The 22515-nt window shown below is 33.7% G+C and overlaps 1 long non-coding RNA gene across 1 annotated transcript; it reads right to left on the bottom strand.

The window, feature by feature from the left end:
* Window positions 1-7941: 7941 nt before the first annotated feature.
* Window positions 7942-20883, bottom strand: LOC127126663 (uncharacterized). The gene is made up of 3 exons (XR_007805057.1): window positions 20777-20883; window positions 20631-20677; window positions 7942-8157 (listed from the first exon to the last, which is right to left on the bottom strand). It is a non-coding gene; the product is annotated as an uncharacterized LOC127126663 (long non-coding RNA).
* Between the last annotated feature and the right edge of the window lie 1632 nt (window positions 20884-22515).

Genomic DNA, 22515 nt, shown 5'->3' with positions numbered 1-22515 from the left:
TTCCAATCATTAAGTTATATGTCACATCCAAACAATCCCTCGCCGGTGTAGCTACCGGCTCCAGCTCCGGGACCGGGTCCGAGGACGTGGACGTTGGCGTAGAGGCACTAGTGACGACTTGTAGGCAGCACTTGAACACTTCATGAAGTGATGCATTGTATTATCATAGGTGAATCATTACAACTTATGAAAGAAGACGTGCATGGACTATAAGTACATGATTCTGAATTCGAAAATCATTAACTCAAAACCATACATCTTCTTTCATATTTCAGACATACTTCCTTGCATTCGAATTCTTCACCAGTCTTGTGCAGACTCGATTAAGATGCTAAATTATCCTGGGTATTCTTACTTTCCAACTTTAAGAAAACAAAGAGAGTGCTTGAAATACTTTTAAAGAAATTGACTTCATCCACGATTCAGATCTGGATTCATTCAATCTTTCCAAAATATCTAACAAAACCATACCTTCGAGGGAGTATTTAATGCTTTCATTTACGGAAGACAATTGTATCTTCTTTAATGGGCATCCACAAAAAATAGTAAAAATTCATAAAATGGATACCGATATGGAAACAATCAATTACCCTTTAAATAGTATGTGTACGGGTACAAATACCTTAGTATCCAATCCACTCTATATTCGTAATATATATATATATATATATATATATATATATATATATATATATATATATATATATATATATATATTCGTAATATATATATATATATATATATATATATATATATATATATATATTTATTATTTTGTACACATGTTACTCTATAATTTTATTAAATACATCACTATTAAATTTTTACGCATTTTAATATAAATATTTTTTTCCTTATCTCAACAATAACATTTTTAAATTTTAAAAAATGTTTAAAAAATTAAAATAACATGATAAATTCTAATTTATTGATAATTTTTTATTAAAAATATGGGTAAACAGGTATGGTATGGTACTTAGGTACTTATAGGATACATGTACGGGTACAAACATTAGTACCCACGCGAGTATGGGCTTCAGTACAAGGATTTTTTAACTGCGGATTTGGAGATGTGTATTATAGTATTCTTCCCAAATACTACTCATTGTCATCCCTACTTTCATTCCTGAAGAAGCACGTCTCATTGGTTTCATAATATGTTAGATTATAACTTTTATCCTCATTTTGTCGCTACAACTTATACTCCAAATATTTTTTTGGCATTTTGGCTTTGTTCAACAATCATTTGCTTTGTTGAGTCGGTGTAAAAGACTTCAGTTTCAAGGGTTCATGTGGCTTGCGGAGACACATCAAAGTTGCCTCTATTTTGGTTTTCAATTATACATGAGATTGGGTTTTCTCTTATTATTGAGTTACTATTATTGTTAATTGTCTACTTGAGCTGGAAGTTCATACATAAAGGTAACCCAGGAGTTGCGAAAGTTAGTTTAAATGGTGTTGTGTCCTTAGTTTGATTTTGGATGAATGAGTGACCATTTAAAATACAATGTTTGGTGGACGATTGTGATTCTAATTTCCATTATCATCTAAGCATTGTGTTTGGTGAACGGTCATGATTCTAATTTCGATCATCATCTAAACACTTTATTTGGTGAACAACCAATATTCTAATTTCCATCATCATCTAAATATTGTGTACGACTACGATTTTGATTTCCATCATCATCTAAAATAGTGTGTTTGGTGAATGATTGTGATTCTAATTTCCATGATCATCTAAACATTGTGTTTGGTGAACGATTGTGATTCTGATTTCCATCATCATCTAAAACACAATGTTTTGTGAACGACCGTGATTCTGATTTCCATCATCATTGTTGTGAAATCGATGCCCAGAAAATAGAGTATGGTCGATTTCTTGATTGACAAGAAAACCACAAAGTAAAGGAAAAGATTGAAAAGAAGAGAAAAAAAACAATTCAAATTGGTATAAAACTGGATTCTTGATTCAATTACACATTATAGAACAATATTTACAATTGAGTCTCAACCACACCATTTTCTCTCTCTGATTAGGATTATCATGGATTGATGGATAAGTGATGACTAGTATGTTATTTATAAAAAGAACTAAACCCCGTCTTTCAACTAACATACTAAATAATTGACCCAACAAACTAACTTAATTCGACATGCTAACTTAAAAACCAAGCTAACATATTTCGACAGCTACACTAGCTATTCTATAGAGCTCTTCGACGTCAACATAGTTCTTCGACTTTGACAGAGTTTGCTACAATACTAGCTTATAACCCATAAGCTATAAATCTTTACCTTGGCATAAACTCTGAACCACGAAACCAATTAGTTGCCATCATGCAGTCCTATCAACTGCATACAGTGGAAAAACTTGCAACTTGGCAATGTCTTGGTGATCATATCAGTAATATTGTCATCAGTCGAAATCTTCAGCACTTGGACTTCTCCATGCTCAATTTTCTTTCTGACAAAATGTAGCCCCACATCAATGTGCTTGGTTTGCTCATGATAGACTTCATTTTTTGACAGGTGTATTGCACTTTGATTATCACATTTAACAGTGATTGTTTGACCTTGAAGTTTCAGCTCCTTAGCAAAACCTTTAAGCCACAATGTTTCCTAACAACTTCAGTGAGGGAAATATAATATGCTTCAGTGGTTCATAAGGAAACAACCTTCTAAAGTGTTCTTTCCAATTAATTGTTGTGCCAAACATAGTGAACATGTATCCAAAAATAGAATTTTCTGGAATCCATATAATCTGCATAATCTGAGCCGACAAATCCTTTTATTTCTACTTTACTATTATCACCACAATCTCCAATATAAATTAGAACTATGCTCAGAGACCCATTTATGTACCTTAGAATCCATTACAATACTTGCTAGTGCACCTTTCCAAGATTAGCCATTTACCTGTTTACAATGCACACTGCATATGCTATGTATGGCCTTGTACAAACTATAGCATACATCAAAGAACCTACTATAATAACAGATGAAATGTTATTCATATATGCTATTTCGACTTTAGTACTAGGACTTTGAGTCATACTTAGCTTGAACTGAGGATTATTCGGAGTTACAACAGGCTTTGAATTCGACATACAAAACTTGTCGAGAATATTTAGTAGATATGTCTCTTGAGATAAGCATAATCTCGACTGCTTTCTATCTCTCTGGATGTCAAACCCAAGAATTCTATAGGCAGCTCCCAGATCCTTCACATCAAACTTTTTATTAGTTCATCCTTCACCTTCATAACATTTTCTACATAGTTGCTTGCTATGAGGATGTCATCCACATAAAGCAACAAAATAACAAGGGAAATTCCAGGTCGAAATACGACGTAAATACAGTGGTCGAACTAGATCCTAAAGAAACTTATGTGCACCATAAACTTGTCAAATTTCCTATTCCATTGTCGAGGAGATTGTTTCAGGCCATATAACGGCCTATTCAACTTGCACACATAATCTTCATTTCCTTTTTCTGCATACCCTTTAGGTTGCCTCATCATGATTGTTTCATCTAGATCACAATACAGGAAGGGTGTCTTTACATCCATTTGTTCAAGTTTTAGGTCGAACTTTGCCCCTATAGCAAACAACATTCTAATGTATATATGATTTACAATAGGTGATAACACGTCATTGAAGCCAACACATTCTTTTTTAGTGAACCCCCTGGCGACCAACCTTGCCTTAAATCGCTTCGACATCATTCATTCGATTCATTCCTTAACCTTGAAGGTCCACTCATAATTGACTAATTTGGCCCCTGCAGGTTTCTCGACCAGCTCCCAAGTGTTATTATCATGAATATATTTCATCTCATCATCCATGGCGTTAATCCATTCAATCTTGTTTTGATTCCTCAAAGCTTCCTTGTAATCTTTAGGTTCTTCATCAAGGACCTCACTTGCAGAAATTAAAGTGAATGTTATGAGATATGCATAACCAAGTCTTTGAGGTTGCTTGATGACTCTTCTCGGCCTATCTCTTGCCAGTAGGTAGTCATTATCAGTCTCCTCATCTTCATCACCAAGTTGTACTTCTTCTTCGACTTCATTTGGGTTTTTCAATTCAATATCATTATGCTCCACCTCAACATGAATATCTTCCTATTCCAGCTCCTCTACAGAGATCTTAGTACTTCAAACAACATCATCAGTTTTCTTGAAAGTCGTTTCAGCTTCATTGAAAACTACATCTCGACTTATGATACACCTCTTGTGACCTGACTCTAGGCACCACAACCTATAAGCTTTGACTCTATCAGGGTATCAAAGGAACATAGATCTCAGAGCTCTAGGTTCGACTTTGTCTTGCTTAATATGAGCATAGGCTACACAACCAAATACTCTAAGTCTGTCGAGATTAGGTGGATGTTTCGATAATACTTCTTCAGGTGTTTTCATCCCCAAGGAAGCCGAGGGACACCTATCTATCATGTAAGCTGCAGTCATGACTGCCTTAGCCCAAAAAACCTTATTTAATCTCGCACTAACCAACATGCACCTTACTCTTTCCATAATGGTTTGATTAAACCTTTCAACCAAATTATTTTGTTGGGGAGTACCTCCAGTAGTTTTGTGCCTTGCAATACCAGACACAACACAATAGTTGTTGAAATCCTCATTGCAAAATTCAAGACCATTGACGGTCATCAACCTCTTGACCTTCTTGCGAGTTTGGTTTTCAACTAAAGTCTTCCAACTTTTGAAATTTTCAAATGTTTCATCCTTAGCATTCTGAATGAATACCCATAACTTTCGTGAGTAATCAACTATGGATAGAAAATATCTTGCACCTGAGCATGAAGGATTTCTCGTAGGCCCCCAATGATCAACATGGATATATCAAGGGATTCATGTATTCTTTATTTACCTTTGTTTAACTTCACCCTGCAAGATTTACCAAATACATAAGGTTCACAAAACTCCAGATTTTCGACCTCGTCACCACATAACAGAGTTTTTTACCGACAATTCAACCAGGTCTCTTTCACTAACATGGCCAAGTCTCTTGTGCTATAGCTCAGTCTTCGACACAGGTTTTGTGGATGTCACTTCTGCTAAACCATTTACAACTCCATCCTCAAGGGTATACATGCATTACCTTTTGATGCCTCTCAAGACTTCCTTCGACACATTCATTACCCTTAGGATACTTTGTTTTCCTTTAAAAACATTTCCTTTCTTGTCGAATTCACCAAGAGAAATCAAATTCCTCTTAATATCAAGTACATACCTGACATCAGTCAATAACCTTATTGACTTATCATTGAGCTTGAATCTTACATATCCAATTCATATAATCTTACAAGCTTTATTGTTTCCCAACAACACTGATCCACCATCTTAAACACATAATTCCTCAAACACGCCCTTATTTGGAGTAATGTGTCAAGTACAACTTGAATCCATAATCCACTCCTTGCTAGAGTCGCTGCTTGAAACCACCTAGACATGAGATGATTCATAATCATCTTGAACAATGGTTGCATTACAATTATCCTTTCCACCATGATTATTCATACGTTCAAGGCACACCTTTCTTGTATGACCCTCCTTCTTACAATGATAACACCTAATTTCAGGAGCATTACCAATATAAGAATTATGTAGAATTTTACCCTTGTTCCTGTCATACTTACCATCTTTCTTTGAGGATTACTTCTTAGCAGACAAACCTTCGTCGACATACGATGGCTTGTGCTCCTTTCGTTCGTTCAAATCCTTAGAGTACAAAGCTAATTTAACTTCTTCAAAGGTCAACAAATCTCTTCCATACAACACAGTTTCTTTGAAATGAGCATGAGACTTAGGTAAAGCACATAACAATAACAACATTTGATCTTCATCATCAATCTTGACCTCGATATTTTCAAGATCAAGAATCAACTTGTTGAACATATCCAGTTACTCACCCAAAACTTTGTCTTCACTAATCTTGAATGAATATAAAGCTTACTTCAGGTAGAGATGATTGACCAAGGATTTGGTCATATACAATCCTTCGAGTTTTCTCCACACACCCGATGTCGTCTTCTCCTTCAAGACCTATCGAAGAACCTTATCACCAAGGCTCAATATGATGGCATTGTGGGGTTTCTCGGTCATCGTCATCTTCTCCTTCTCCTTTAGGGCAACATCCATCTTATCTGATCCTTTCAACACTTCTAACAAACCATGTTGAACCAGTAGGGTTTGCATCTTCAAGAGCCACCAACTGAAATCATTCACACGGTGAATTTCTTAATTTCATACTTTGTTGATGATATATTCTTCTCCATGCTCACTGCACTAATTTATTGTGAAATTTATGTCTAAAATACAAAGTATGATCGATTATTAACAAGAAAACCACAAAGTAAAGGAAAATATTGAAGAGAAGAGAAAAAACAATTCAAAGTAGTATGAAAATATGATTCTTGATTCAATTACACATTAGGGAATAATGTTTACAATTGAATCTCAACCACACAATTTTCTCCATCTGATTATGATTATCAGAGATTGATGGAGAAGTGTTGACTAGTATGTTATTTATAAGAAAACTAAACTCTAGCTATCAACTAACATAGTAAACAATTGACCCAACAAACTGCCCCAATTCGACATGCTAACTTAAATAACAAGCTAACATATTTTGACATCTACACTAACTCTTCGATAGAGTTCTTCGACTTCGACATAGTTCTTCGATTTCGACAGAGTTTGCTACAACACTAGCTTATAACCCATAAGTTACAATCATCTAAACAATGTGTTTAGTGAATGACTGTGATTCTGATTTCCATCATCATCTAAACATTGTGTTTGGTGAACGACTGTGATTCTGATTTCCATCATCATCTAAAACACAGTGTTAAGTGAACGACCGTGATTCTAATTTCCATCATCATCTAAATAATATATTTGGTGAATGACTCTGATTCTAATTTTCATCATCATCTAAATATTATGTCAGTATAGGGTGTGTGTAGGAGGTGATGATTGAATACTAGGAACTATTTGTAGCTAATGACTTGAATGATATATTGAAGTTTCATACTACACCTATATTTTTCCGATACCCTTCACTCATAATAGCATGCACAAAGCACAAACATACATGAGGTAGTACCATGGCTCCTATTTGCGAGTTTGTTCTCATATTTTTTTTAAAATTCAAATTATCCTCTAAACTTCTTAAAATCATTTTGTGCTCATATTTTTCAAAAAAATTCAAATTTATTGCGACTTAGAATGAGTTTCATAACAAAACCAAAAAAATGCTAACGGTAATACCATGGCTTATGGTAATGGTCAAAAAATACTAATTACAGTCACTTGGAAAAAAATGGTTACTTTCTCAAGCAATATTTGAGTTTCAGGAAATTGTTAAAAATTGTTATTTTATAATGCGTTTTGAATTTTGTCAAATAAGTCAAATATAAATTGGAGGTCGACATTGATTATAAATGTAAAGTCTCGAATATTTATAAATAATAAAACTCAAATATCTATCACCCTACAATTTTAGATGAATATATAATATTTATATCATTTATGTATTACTCTTAATTCTTCTTCATGATCCAACAAATAGTATCACGAGTCTTTGATATATGGACAAAAAGAATTTTCATTTGAGAAATTGAGAAAAAGCAGAGTGGTAAGATGTTCAGCTTTATGACCCAATACAAACAATATTTGAGTAAAAGTGTAAATCATTGCACTTAGAGTTACATGTCCTTCAAAAGCATGTTGTTAAAGCTACTGATTTTAGAAGCCCTATAAGAACATATACGTCCATTGTACTCATATATATGAGTTCTTTAAATAGATCACATTTAATTTTTTATGTTATTACACATTTTTTTAATTATTTAAACAACTCAATCTAATTTTATAAATATCGAAATAACTTATCAAAAAAATTAAAATTGGTTCCATTAAACCACACAATATACTTCACATTTATATTATATTATTAATTTCATCCCATAAGAAAAGGAAAAAACATTCTCAAATTAGAGAGCATACATAAACTAAAGAATGTATTTTTCTCTCAATTATCCAAGTGTTCCTGACCATATGTGTTTGGAAAATGTGTGAGAAGGGTGATATAGCATCGATAATGGTGCTCTAAGCTTACACTCCAAGGATATCTGCAAGATAAAAACAAACCATTTCGACATAATTAATGTACATATTACAGGCAAAATATTTTAAGATCAACCCTTGAAAGGAGCAATGTCGTGTTGGAGTTGTTGACCTGTGATGATGCATCATATTTCCTAAATAGCCTATAAGAGGAAACAAGTGAAAGCAAAATATAGCAAATCACATCAACAAATGTATTGATATCTGTTTCATTTTAATAAGTAATTTATCATATATATATATATATATTATGAGTACAACCGATTTATAGTATGTACATGACATAAACATAATTATGAATTCAGTTTTTAAACATACAATTTTGATATTATGTTATGAGTCAAGAGAATGATGGACACGCAAGTTCCACGATCAAGTTAAGGTTTCGCGACCAAAACCGCTCCCGAATCATAGTCAACCACATCCTCAGTTGAACCTAACTCCCCTCTGAATTTTTCATGGGCTATTATCAGCACCACCCCAATTTCGACACTTGTCTGCACCAGAACTGGCTGAGAGACGTGAAAAGGGCTTTGCTTCAACTGGAATCAGAAGTGGTCGCGACAACATCGCTGTGGAGGACGAGTGTTTTTGCTGCTGGCTGAGGTTGAGGAAGATGAAGTGGACCAAGGACAATTGGAGTCAACGTAGACTATTGACACCACCCCAAATGAATCACCACAAGTCCAGTTGAGTCTTCATGCTCTAGTTGGGTCAGAAGTCACATACACCCTTAGATTATTGGGCCAAATCATGGAACATTCGGTCCACATTTTAGTAGATAGAGAGGATGTTTTATCTCGTACCCCTACATTTATTCCTACACCCTTACATTTTATAAAAATATCAATTTTATCCTTATATATTTTAAACTAATTTATTATTTTATTTTTAATTTTTTTAAAAAAATTGTGTACCGGAGGGTATTACAAAAGAGTTTCGGTAGTCATTTTTCAAAAAAAAATTTATATACCGGAAGACTTTACAAAAGAGTTTCGGTAGTCAATTTTTGTGTACCGGAAGACTTTGCAAAAGAGTTCCGATAGTCATTTTTCGAACATTTTTTAAAATATTTTTTGTGTATCAGAAAGACTTTGCAAAAGAGTTCCGGAAGTCAATTTTTGTATACCGGAAGACTTTGCAAAAGAGTTCCGATAGTCATTTTTCAAGCATTTTTTAAATATTTCTTTTGTGTACCGGAAGACTTTGCAAAAGAGTTTCGATAGTCAATTTTTGTGTACCGGAAGATTTTGCAAAATAGTTCCGGTACTCATTTTTCAAATATTTTTTTAATTTTTTTTTTGTATACCGGAAGACTTTACAAAAGAGTTCCGAGTCAATTTTTGTATACCGGAACTCTTTTGCAAAGTCTTCCGGTAAACACAAAAAAAATTAAAAAATACTACCGGAACTCTTTTGCAAACTCTTCCGGTACGCAAAATAAAATTTAAAAAATATTTAAAAATAAAATAATAAATTAGTTAAAAATATATAAGGATAAAATTAATACTTTTTATAAAATGTAGGGATACATAGATAAATATACGGGTATAAAGTAAAGTTTTGAGATAGAGAACTACCCACAACTTTATCCAATCGAGTGCCCTTGACATTCCCCATTTAAACTTCACATCCCATATTTATAACACTTTTCCTGTTATACCCTTAGAGCACTTTTACTATTATACCCTTTTGTAAAAATTAATTTTTTTGAATTTTTTTTTTGAAATTTTTCAATTTTTGAATTTTTTTACTGGAAATTTTTCAGGTAAAAAGATATTTCCGATAAAAATATGTAAAGATTTTAAATTTTCAAAAAAATGAATTTTACATTATCAAAACTTTAAGTACACTATCGGAGATTCAAAATTTCAGGTACAATATCGTAAATTTTCTGTAGAATTAAAAAAATTTAATTAAATATGAATTATTGAAAATTTTATTTTATTTGAAATTTCCGATATAAAATAGAACATCATAATATTTTTTAAGTTCACGTAAATTTTAAAAATTCCGATATTACTGAAAATTATAAATATAATATCGAAAATTTAGTGTGTACACGAAATTCTGATATATCTACTAAAAATTTCGTGTTTTAAATTTTTTTAGGAGATAGTTTTGAGATTATAAAATTATAGAAGGTGTCAGTGGCAGGAAGAATTCTCGCACACCGAAGCACTCAGGTTACGGTTGGGAGTGGACAAGAGCCAAAATGCTCATATGTCTACTTGGGGTTGAAAACCAGAATTCAGGATATTTGGTATACTATAGAATTGTATGTATTGGGCCTAAGGGGACCATAAGTGGTTTTGGAAGCCCAATGGCTTAAGAAGCCAGGCTCAGTTCTAATGGATTACCAAACTCTCACAATGAAATTTTTTCAGCAAGGCTCTTGCATTGAATTGGAAGGTGAGACTTCTACTTACCCTATCCCCCTTTAATTTTCACAAATATTATAAAGAGTAGTCAAGATTAATTATGAAGTCTGACTCTTTTCCCTCAAAATTTATGATCCAAACTTTGAACATCTCATCCTTCCCTTGACACCTCACACAGACCCCAAAATACATGAATTACTCCATCAGGTTGATGACCTCTTCACTGAACCCACAAATTTACCCCATCAAGGCTCAATGATCATCACACAAACCTTACCTCTAATGATATCCCAGTCAATTTGCTATGAAGGACGGTCATCGTCTTCTTCAATGACACATTGATGTTCAGCCCCACAATGGAAGTTCATTTAAAACATTTGGAGCAAAATTTCCAAATTCTATTCCACCAGCAATTTCATTTAAAGGTTTCCAAATGTTCATTTTCCCAACCTCATATATCATACTTGGCCCACATTTTTATGGCAGGCCTTGTGTTAGCGGATCTATGGAAGATTCAAGCAATGATTGACTGGCCCCTTACTAAAACCATCAAGGAATTGCGAGGATTTTTAGGGTATGTTTGGATTGGTGGTATGGGATGGAATTAAATGGAGTGGGGTGGTAACTAATTAGATTCCATTGTTTGAATTTGCAAATAATGGATGGAATGGAATTGAATGGAATGGAACATGATGGAATCCATTCCATCTAATTCCATCAAAATCTCTATTTTTTGTTCCATCCAATTTGGGGTGTATGTGATGGAATGAGACATTTTTAATGAAATAACCAAACAATGGAGTGGGATTTATATTCCATTCCGCTCTGCTCGATTCCGCTTCGTCATGTTCCATTCCGCTCCGCTCCATTATGTTCCATCAATCCAAACATAGCCTTAAGGTTGTCTGAAGAAATATGCACTCATATGGTCAAACGAAGAACAACAGTCATTTGAAGAATTGAAACGAGCTTTACCAACAACCCCTGCTTTGATTCTACCAAACTTCCAGGAACCATTTGTAGTGCAAATTGATGCTTCAGCAAAGGCAATAGGCGTAGTGCTACTATATGGAGATAGTACGATTAAGCGATAGAGGCAATTAACGGTGTACGCGGGTTGGGTTGGATCGGGTTTGGCCTAACCCGTTACCCAATCCGTTCAAACTTCAATGGATTGGGTCCGTCATCCAACCCGTAATTTCATTGTCAAAATCGACTTGAACCGACCCGTTTATTAATGGATTGGGTTGGATTGGGTTCGTGGGTTGAATTTAAAAAAAATATATGATTCTTTTTATCGGTTTTAAAAAAAAAATTAACATAACTCAATATAATTGTACTCATTTGTAACACTCAAGTTCAATGAAACACATCATATAATATCTAATAAAATTCATCTACACGACATAATACTTTATAATAGTATAAAATTTAACAAGACGCGTTATTTCCAAAAAATACATAAGTTAGAAATGATACAAAAGAAAATAAGAAACAACATTTAACAAGACACGTTATTACATGGTCTCCCAAAGAGCATCGTCTACGATTGTGATTCAGTATGTGTCACAAATGTTGTACAAATTTATTCAAATTCAGCGGAACATTACTTCGAATCAAATTGTTGTATCACCCTTAAACTGAAGGTCACCAACGGGACCATCGAACAATACTTGTGTGCATTGGCCCAGGCCAAGCCAAGCAATTGGTTTAGTTTCTTACCATGGGCGGAATACCATTATAACATATATTATCACACTACTGCGGGTCTTACGCCCTTTCAGGTCATGTTTGGAAAGCCTCTTCCCTCAATACCTTCATACACATTTGGATCCTCTTCAACGAATGCTTGTGATATGTTGTTGGCTGATAGAGAAGCTATTTTAAAATTGCTTTGATAAAATTTGGAGAAGGGTCAAAAACATATGAATCATTTATGCACACGGACGTGAAGTAGAGTTTGAGATATGGAACTTGGCTGTGTTGCAAAGGTACGGATATGTACCCGATACGGGTACTGATACGGAATATGACATTTTTAGAAAAACTAAGATATGGGTACGCAAGTATAAAGCCATATGTGCTCCGATTTTTCTCAGTAGAAGATGAATAACTTCATTGTGCAAGGAGTTTAAATGCAATAGATTTAAGTTTAGGGATTGAAGATCCATAAGTTATCCATCATTCCTTTGGTTTCAAGATGATTGATCTTGCAACAAATCAAATTGGCCAAACTCTACATCAACACTTGAAAAGCCCATTAAAAAAAGTCTAAAATTATACCATTAGAATAAAAATATTGAGTTTGCGTACCCAATATGTACTTGTCGGAGTATTGACTTAAAATAAAATTTAAAAAAATAGGTACGGTGTTGCGTACTCAATACGTACCTTACGAGTAAGCGTACCGGTACCCGATCCCAGTATCGGTACTTTACCTAAAAATGGAGTACTCATGCATCACAATGGTCACCCCTTTAGAGATCTTGGTCATTAGAGAGGAATTGGTTGATGAAGAAATTCAACACCAAATCCTAGTGAAATGGCAGAAACTTTCTCCTGACGACATATCATGGGGAACTTATGACACTCTGTCATCATACAATTTTTACAGGCATTATTTTTATCATTTGGAGTTGTTTTTGAGTTAATTGAGTGAAAATCGTAGAAGAAGGAGTGAATACTTAAATAAGTTAAGGATAGAGGAACAAAGATGATAATTTGTAAATTCAACAAGCAAAAGGTAAAAAGGCTACTGAAAAAATGGTATGTGCGGCCTCTAGCATCGTGTACACGGTGAGGCGCGAAGGAAGAACCGTGTGCGTAATGGAAAGCATTGTGTGCACCATGATGACGTTAATGTCCAATCGTGGATGTTAATAAATCTACCGTGTGCTAGATGGTGCTTAGAAATCATGTGTTTTTACTATTTAAAAGGTCATAAAGTGGATTTTATGAGGGTTGGCAACTTTGGAGATTGAAGTGATGAAAAGGAACTATGAGAGCTAAGTAAATTAGGTTCTCCACCATTGGAGGCCATCATTTTCATATTTTTTCATGTATCTCTCTTTTACACTTAATGTATTGCTTTTCGAGACAAATAAGCGCAGTCATCAACAGTGAGAATTAAGGGATTCGAATAAGAGCATATCGTTTTCTCATTTGATATCTTATTCAAGGTTTTCGTATTTTCAATATAACTCTCAAGCAAACCCTAATTTTACTTTTCAAATAGTACATTTGCTAAATTTGTCATCAAATTTTTGACGCCATTGTCGGAGATTGTTGATAATTTTAATAAGACAATTTGATTTTTGCTACATTTAATTTTATTATTATTTTTTATTTTTATTATTTTATTTGATTTGTTTTAGAAGTTTATTTTAAATCTTTATTGGCTTTAGTTGTTGTTTGTTATAGTGCTATTGAGGTATCTTGTTTGTGTTTATGTGAGGTTCGAGTTCAACATTGATATCGTTGGATTCAGAAAAATCAAAAATACCTTAAGAGCAATCTGGAAAGCCAAAAGAGAAACAAAACAAGCTAAAGTGGAACTAAAAGAAGATATATTGGATATGACAACCCCATCGAGACAAACAATGGGAGATTATTGTCGAAGGACTGATGTTGGACAAATTTCATTGGGGTTTCAACCTCCTAACCTTGTCACTTTTAACATAAAAAACCATGTGCTTTCAGGTTTAAGAGAGAATATATTCGATGGACAAGCCATCAGAGATCCTTAGGGGATGGGACATAATCTAAGTCATACACATCCTTTACCACTTAAAATAGCACCACACTCTCTACAACCATAACACAAGACAAACCTAACTACCCGCCTGCAATCAAGTAGCGCTGACCTCCAACAATGTCTCTCACCTCACGTGAGTTGGACCCCTAAACAACCTCAAATACCACCGTACAAGTATTATCGCCTCCATGAGAAAACTTTCACCACTAAAATGTGTTATACGCCTACTAAGACCTCTAAGTCTCCTTGCCCTTGCAGGGGGAACATGCACATCTGTATTGTTTGACCAATACATCATCTAAAAACTTTGTTAATTAAATCTTCATTCAAAAAATTGTCCATAATTTTTAAATGATTAAAAATGTGAATAAATTATTTTTCCATCTCCAAGATATTTTCCTCAAGTTTCATCATAAACAATTCATACTCATGGATCAATGTGTTCATTCTACCTCTTTTTACTTTGGTTATACTTTTATGGGTAACTTGAAGGATGTTCCATATTTTTTTGCATAATTAAAGTGAGAAAGTGGGAAAAAAACTCATAAATAATGAGAGCATTAGTACTAGTGATAATCATTTTAGCTTTCAAACTATATCACACATTTTCTTTATCCTCTTTGGCCTAAAGATCACTAGGTTTGTTTTCCACAAAGATACATATGTCATAATACATCCTCCTCTATAAATATTTACATATTCTTTTTACAATAAATATACCACTCTCATTAGAAAATAAGGGTTTGTTTTAATGAATCGTTTGAAATCATCCTACCTATTGAAACAATTAGCTTTATAATAAGAGTTAAACACCGATGTCACTTGTCGATCAAACGATTTTAAACACAAAATAAAGGTGAATTGGGTTATTTGGGTTTTAAAAAAATATTAAAAATTTAAATTTAAGGTTAGTCATTTTAAGAAATAAGATGTACATATAAAAATAAATAGAAAAATCATACGAAGATTTATATTGGTTCGGTGATGACAATTTTGTCATTACATGATTTTTATGAGTATTTGCGATGAATTCGATGAAATCTCAAGTTAAAGATGAGATAAATATGAATAAGTGTGAATAAAATGAAGAGGTCAAAGAAATAGAGCAAAGTCAAAAAATCGAGAAGAAATTGAGAAGAAACGAGCAATTTTCAGCATAATTTACATCTTGACATCTATCAAGTAAATTGATCATATCTGGAGTTTCGTAACTCATTTTGACGCGCTTATTTAAATGAAGCTAGAATGAATATCTACATTTTGGAATAATCATGCGCATGATGAAAAGGACCGCGCGTGCAATACAACATGTTCAAAATCATGCGCGCGATGGAAAAGTATCACGCGCGCGATGGACTGTTTTCAGGGCGTTTCTGACGCGTTTTGACTGCTTCAAAAGGGGAATTTTGGTACTTTTTCAAGGGTTCTGTAACTTTACATGAAAAGTAACGATTTACAACACCGTAAGACATATTTGGAGAGCATTTGAAGCCATTTTAGGCCAATTCTTCTAGGGAATTCTTATGCAAACCTCTTATTAATATTTGGTATTGTAATTTCAATTATCAGTATCTAGTTCTCTCTATGTTAGGTTATATTTTGATGAACCAATTACAATATTGTAGTGCAATATGTTGATTTGACTTTTTATGAATTCTTTAATCTATAATTCTATTCAATTGTTTCTTGTTCGTAATACTTTTTATGTGAGATACTCTTTTAATCTGATTTTGGGCACATAGGGAATACTAACCATTAATCTATATGTTAGACCTAGGTAAATTGCCATGCTTACGATGGTTAACTAGGGATAAGAAACCCCAAGTAATGTGATCGGTAAAATAGCAAGTGTACTATTCGCACCAATGTAGTAATAAAAAGGGAGTTATCCCGAGTATCGATCTCGAGGACTGCGTAGAAAGTATCAATTTTTAGAATAATTCAATTGAACAAAAGTTCATATGGGGTTTGATGATAGTTTTCACAACTGATAAGAAATAAAAATATAAAGCGTATAAAAACAGTTTGACCAATATGAGAAATAATGCTAAGGTCAGGTGTATGAATTGCTGTGTATTCCACTTTTTCCATATCATATAACATCGATGTTATTATAATTCAAAACAGTTTCTCTAGAGTAGTTTTCTCTAATTCCTTAGCAAAAACCATTTAACAGGCAATTTCACTCCTAATTCCTTAGTCAATCAAATTGCTGTTAAGAATTATTTATGTTATCAAGAATTTACGGTAACCAGAGTTTGATCCTCATTCCTAAGTGATTAAACGCGGGTTTTATTATACAACACGTGATAAGGGGGTTTGTCCGACCTAAACCTTAACAAGAAATCAGAATTTCATTTGTCCGATAAAATTAAGCATTAAGCACGTTGTATAATAATTTGAATTACGAAAACATCAATGATTATAAGAACATGGATCAAATATTCATACAGTAGCAATTCAGGGACACCCCCCTAGCATAGGGGGTTTAGCCTCTCATAATATTTAAAGATAAAAGATTACAAATCAAAGACATTACAAGTTGTTGTTGATGAACGTTGATCTTCAATTTCTTCCGATCTTGAAGATCTATTCTCTTCTCCACACCTTGCTTCCTCTTTTCGTCTCTTTTCTTTTCACGATCCAAAAAGTCCCTCTTTCAGTGCTTCCCATCCAACTAAATAGTTTCCAGACAACTAAAAGTAATGCCAAATGCCCAAAATTCCCTCTGGATATCCACAGGAGTAAAACTTAGAAGAATCAGAATTTTTAACGAAATGGCCAACACGGGCCGTGTCAAGCGACACTGTTGCCCGTGTTGGCTCCTCTGTAGAAGGAGAAGACACGTCCTGCTGACACGGGCCGTGTCAGGTGACACGGGCACCCGTGTCAGCCCACTGTTTTATGGATTCTTTGCTGGCTGGTGTGCACATGCTAACACGGGTCGTGTCAGGTGACACGGGCACCTGTGTCAGCCCACTGTTTTATCCGTTTTTCGCTTTTTCTTCAGCCTCTAACATCCCTTCTTCCGGTACATACTTGCGGACTTTTAATCAAACCTGGAAACCAACATTCTACACAGAAACGCATAAAATGCGCCAAAATGCGGAAAACTACTAATGAAACATAAAACAAACGGAAATTCAAAAACTGCAATAAGCGGAAGAAATCACAAAAATAAGACGCAGAAGTTACCGATTCATGAAGATTTCATGCTGGATAGATGATGAAAACTGAGTGTAAATGGTGGCCGATCATAATGGTTAGTGAATTAACGTTTTGTTGCATCGCATAATCATGCTTACGCTAGTCGACTAGGGATAGAAAGCTCTGAGTAGTGATTAATGAGTTATACCGCAAGGGATTGGTTATAGCGGTTTTGTTAATTCGTCGAGGGATTGTAGTGATGAGACTATTCAAGTAAGGTATCAAACATCAATAAAAATAGAGAAATAAGAGATTCTATACACAACCTGACCACTTTAGTGAATTTGTTATAACACTTTATTTTCCTTTCGCAATTCAAATCAACCCCCCATCCCCCCCACCCACCCACTCACCCATCCAATTTACTATTTTCTATGTATTGTACAATATTGTCTTGTTAAATTAGCAGTCCCTGTGGATTCAATTTTTTTTATTACTGCGACATTATCGGTACCATATTACATGTGCTTATAAGCTCTATTGTTCTGTCACCAACAAAGTTAAATTCAGCAGAGATATCATTATGAAAGAATCAGAAGTGTGGGATCGGAACAAGTGTCAATCAAACTATGGTGCAGTGTTAACACCTAAGTAAACTTCTAAAGATATTCCAGACTTTGAAGGAGAATCTGCCTCTGAAGGAGAATCTTCTCCTGAAGATGAGTCAGAGTCTGAAGGTGACACTAATACTGAAGTCGAGTCTGAAGGTGAATCTGATTCTGATCTAGATTTTGATGATGATCCAGACTTTGGTGGTAATCATGCCTCTAAAGGTGGTTCATCCTATAAAGGCGGTCCAGCCTCTGAAGGTAATCTAACATTTGATATTGTTCCAACATCTGAAGAAGATTCTAAACAAGTTCAGATACCACAAAGAATCAGACAAATACCAAGAAGATTTGCAGAGTTACATGTTGCAAGATATTGAGATAGACTCTGAAGGGGAAGTCATTCAGTGTGCCATGTTAGTAGACTCTGGATCAGTTAGTACTGAAGAAGCTCTCAAGAAGAAAGTGTGGCTAAAGGTCATGAAAGAAGAACTTGAGGATATAGAAAGAAACAAGACCTGAGAGTTGACTGAGCTTCCAAAGAACAAGAAAGGCATCAATGTAAGATGGGTTTAAAAGTTGAAACTGAAGCCAGATGGATCAACTGGAAAACACAAAGCAAGGTTAATAGCTAGAGGATTTCTACAAAAATATGGATTATATTACTTTGAGGTGTTTGCACCTCTAGCTAGACATGAAACAATCAGATTGGTGATTGTTATGGCTGATAATAGAAATTGGTCTATGATACCTTTAGATGTGAAATCTGCATTTCTGAGTGGTTCTTTACAAGAGGAAGTTTATATGTCATAACCTCCTAGATTTATGAAAAATAATTCGGGAGGAATGGTGTACAAGTTGCAGAAATCCTTGTATGGACTGAAACAAACCCATAGAGCTTAGAATTTGAAAACTGATTCATTTTTCAAGCTTCAAGGATTCTGAAAATGTGAGACGGAGTATGTTGTTTAAGTTCGACATACATATGATATCACTATAATTATGGAGTATCTCTATGTTGATGACATATTTCTAACTATGAGTTGTTCATATGACATATCTAAGTTCAATGAGGTGTTGATGAATGAGTTTGAGATGACTGGTCTAGGAAATATGGTATACTTTCTAAGGATGAAGATTCTTTACTCTGATAAGGGTATAATTTTCCATAGGCTGAATATGAATTTGAGCTTCTTAAGAGATTTAAGCTAATAAATTGCAAGTCCGCAATCACACCTACTGAAGTAAATCATAAGTTGGGTTTTAATGTTGAGAGTGATGATGTAGATGCTACAACTTTTAAACTCTTGGTTGACTCATTGAGATGTCTCTACAATACCATACCTGACATTTGTTATGCAATTAGAATTGTGAGTAGGTTTATGAACAAATCAAAGTGGTCACATTACCAAGTTGTTGTCAGGATACTTAAGTATATTAAGGGGACTCTGAATTATGGAGTTTTGTTTCCTTTTGGTGTTGAATCTGATTCAGAGCTGATATGTTATTCATACTCTGATTGGTGTGGAGACAAAGTTGACATAAGAAGTACTTTTGGATATTTTTTCAAGTATCCAGGAGGTCTTATTTATTTGTGCTCCAAGAAGCAACCAGTGTTTGTATTGTAACCTGTGAAGCTGAGTACATTGCAAGTGTTTTGTCAGCTTGTCAAACTGTTTGGATTCTGAATTTGTTGCAGGATCTGAAGATCAATATGAGCAAGCCTGTGAAGTTAATATTGACAACAAATCATCTATAAGTCTTACCAAGAATCTAGTGATGCATGGAAGGAGCAAGCACATTGACACAAAATTTCATTTTCTGAGAAATCAAGTTCAGAGTGAAGTGCTTGAAGCTGTTCACTATAGCACTCAGAAGCAACTTATAGATATGTTGATCAAAATAATCAAGACTGCACACTTTATCCATTTGATGGATGAAATTTGTGTTGTTGATTTTAGCCTTGAATATGGATTAAAGATGATGTTAAAGTGTAATACAAATTCATATTAGTTATAATTTAGATTAATTTAAATTTTATTTAGAGTGGTTCTGATGATATAAATTATAAATCACATTTCAATTCTAACAGATTCTGAATCATAATTAATTTTTCAATTTTGTTAGAAAGCTAATTATAAATTTCTTTTCTCTCTTTCATCGTCTTCTTCATCTTCAATTTTATGCTCCTAACAATTTTTACGCCGAATTTTTACCCATGTTAAGTTTGCAATCTTTATTTCAGTTACAATGCTTCAAGAGAATTAATCAATATATTTTATTCTCTCATCTCTCTTTATTGCCATACAAAATCTTCTCATTGCAAGTTAGTTATCCCAACAATGTAACAATGTCTCTTAATTATAAAGAAAATAAAAGTAAAATGCATTAAAACAAAAATGATCACTGTCACCAACAATTATGGTTCCATATAAACATTACTATAACTTACAAGTCATGAGCAAAACAATCAATTAGGCAATATATCACCTCTTCAAAATAAAGTGATGAAAAAAAAAGATCTCTTTACTTATAGCTTCTATTAAGTTTTTTTTTATTCAGATGAAATCTATGTTGATGATCAATACCTGAACTTGTGTTCTATAAGAAAGTTTATCTTATACTATTTGTTTTCCTCACATTTCCAAAGCAAACATATAAATCAAATACTTGTTTTAGTTAAACAATAAGTTGAAAGAGAAAAAAAGCAAAGGATAAAACAGAAAAAAATTACCTTGACTGTCTTCAACTATACAAACGTCAAGAATACACCTAAGCAATATTCTATAATAGTAGGAAATTCCTGATGCAAATGTATACTATGTCCCAATCACATGCATTTCAAATTGAAGAGGATATAAAAAATTCAATACACCTAAGCAAGGTCAATAATGTAATTAGAAGTAGGAGCATCTAGAAGGTTTGAGATTAATGGAGAACACAGAAAAGTCTCACAATACCATGGGCTTCTTTTCTGCCCAAGGATTTTGAATTTGTGGGTCAAACCAACGTCATATTGTCTAGTTATTATTAGTATTTTTTCTTTCATTGAGTCTATTATGATGAAGTATGAATGCCAGACACGGTTTAGTTTAAAGTTCATAGTTTTATTGTTTATTGTTCACCTAATTCTTTTGAGAATGCCTACTCAATAATAAAATATTTATTTATGCCAAATATCTTCTTTCTCTGATTTAATAAGTTAGCCTTATATGCTTGTAAAATTGCAAGTTATTAATATATTAAATTTTGTCCAAAAAAAAAAATAATGTGCAAGTTATTTATAGTATTTGATTTAATCAGATATGTTTTAGCTCATCTTATAAAAAGAATACTAGTATATAAGTTGACACCTTAGTTTATTATTAACTTTTACGTCATTAATATGTTTTTGATATTTCTGTTCGATAAAAAAAAGAGGTATTCACGAGTATTCAGACATCCAAATCAATGACATTCGAAAGTGTGAGGTATTTATAATTAGAATAATGTGTACATTTACGTGATGTCGCTTTAGAATTTTATGCACTTGACATCTGTAAGACTGAAAAGATGTCAGTGGATATTTCTATGTACAATTTGATAGCCTGCTAGTTGCTATGATTAGACACTATAAGAAAAAAAAATGGTGACACATAAGATGCGACGGTTTTATTAAAATCGTCATTCTCTATATAAAAATTTGTTTAAACGGTCAATGCTCTTGGATCCTGAGAGTATTATTTGCCTACTTTGATGTGGTTCACATGAGTCGATAACTCATCTATTTCGGACATATGATTTGGCGGCGTCCATCATATGATTTTTAGATGGTTTGATCGATGCTTAGTTCTTTCTAGGGACCTTTCGATTATTTTTCAAGTGTTTAGATCGTTATATGGTAAGTCTTTATTTATGGGTGGATTATATATGATTTGGTATTGTGTAGTTTACTTAATTTGAAATTCCGAAATGATATTGTTTCTTCTAATTCTTCTACTAACGTAAAAGATGTCGAAAATAATAGTATTATTTTGACTTGAAAATAGTTTTTGGTTGAACTACGTAAAATCTTGTGTTTTCTCTGTTTAGCTAGAGAATTCTATTTTTTGTCTGACTTGATAGCATGTTAAGTGTCTTGGCTCTTGAAGTGAAGTATTCCTGCGGGTTTTCAAGAGGTTTTTTTTTTCCTAAAACTTTTTTAAGCTACGGAATAATTTCAGGCTGGGTTGGATCTACCTGTAAATGAACATATTCAGATAATTAATGATTAGTTTGTTTTTCATCGATGAGTTTGTGATCGACCCACACCACTATACACACTTAATAAATGCACCTTTGGAGTCAGATCAGGGAAATTATTAGGGTTCATAGTCAGCTAGAGAAGGATCGAAGTTGATATTGACAAAGTCAAGGCCATCCAAGATATGCCAGTCTCGAGGACAGAAAAAGAGGTTTGTGGATTCCTAGGGAGATTAAACTACATTGCTAGGT

Source organism: Lathyrus oleraceus, chromosome 3 (assembly GCF_024323335.1).
Source record: "Lathyrus oleraceus cultivar Zhongwan6 chromosome 3, CAAS_Psat_ZW6_1.0, whole genome shotgun sequence".
In the NCBI taxonomy this organism is placed as follows: domain Eukaryota; kingdom Viridiplantae; phylum Streptophyta; class Magnoliopsida; order Fabales; family Fabaceae; genus Lathyrus; species Lathyrus oleraceus.
The sequence above is the reverse complement of the archived record's forward strand: the minus strand, read 5'-3'. Positions and strand labels throughout refer to the sequence as shown.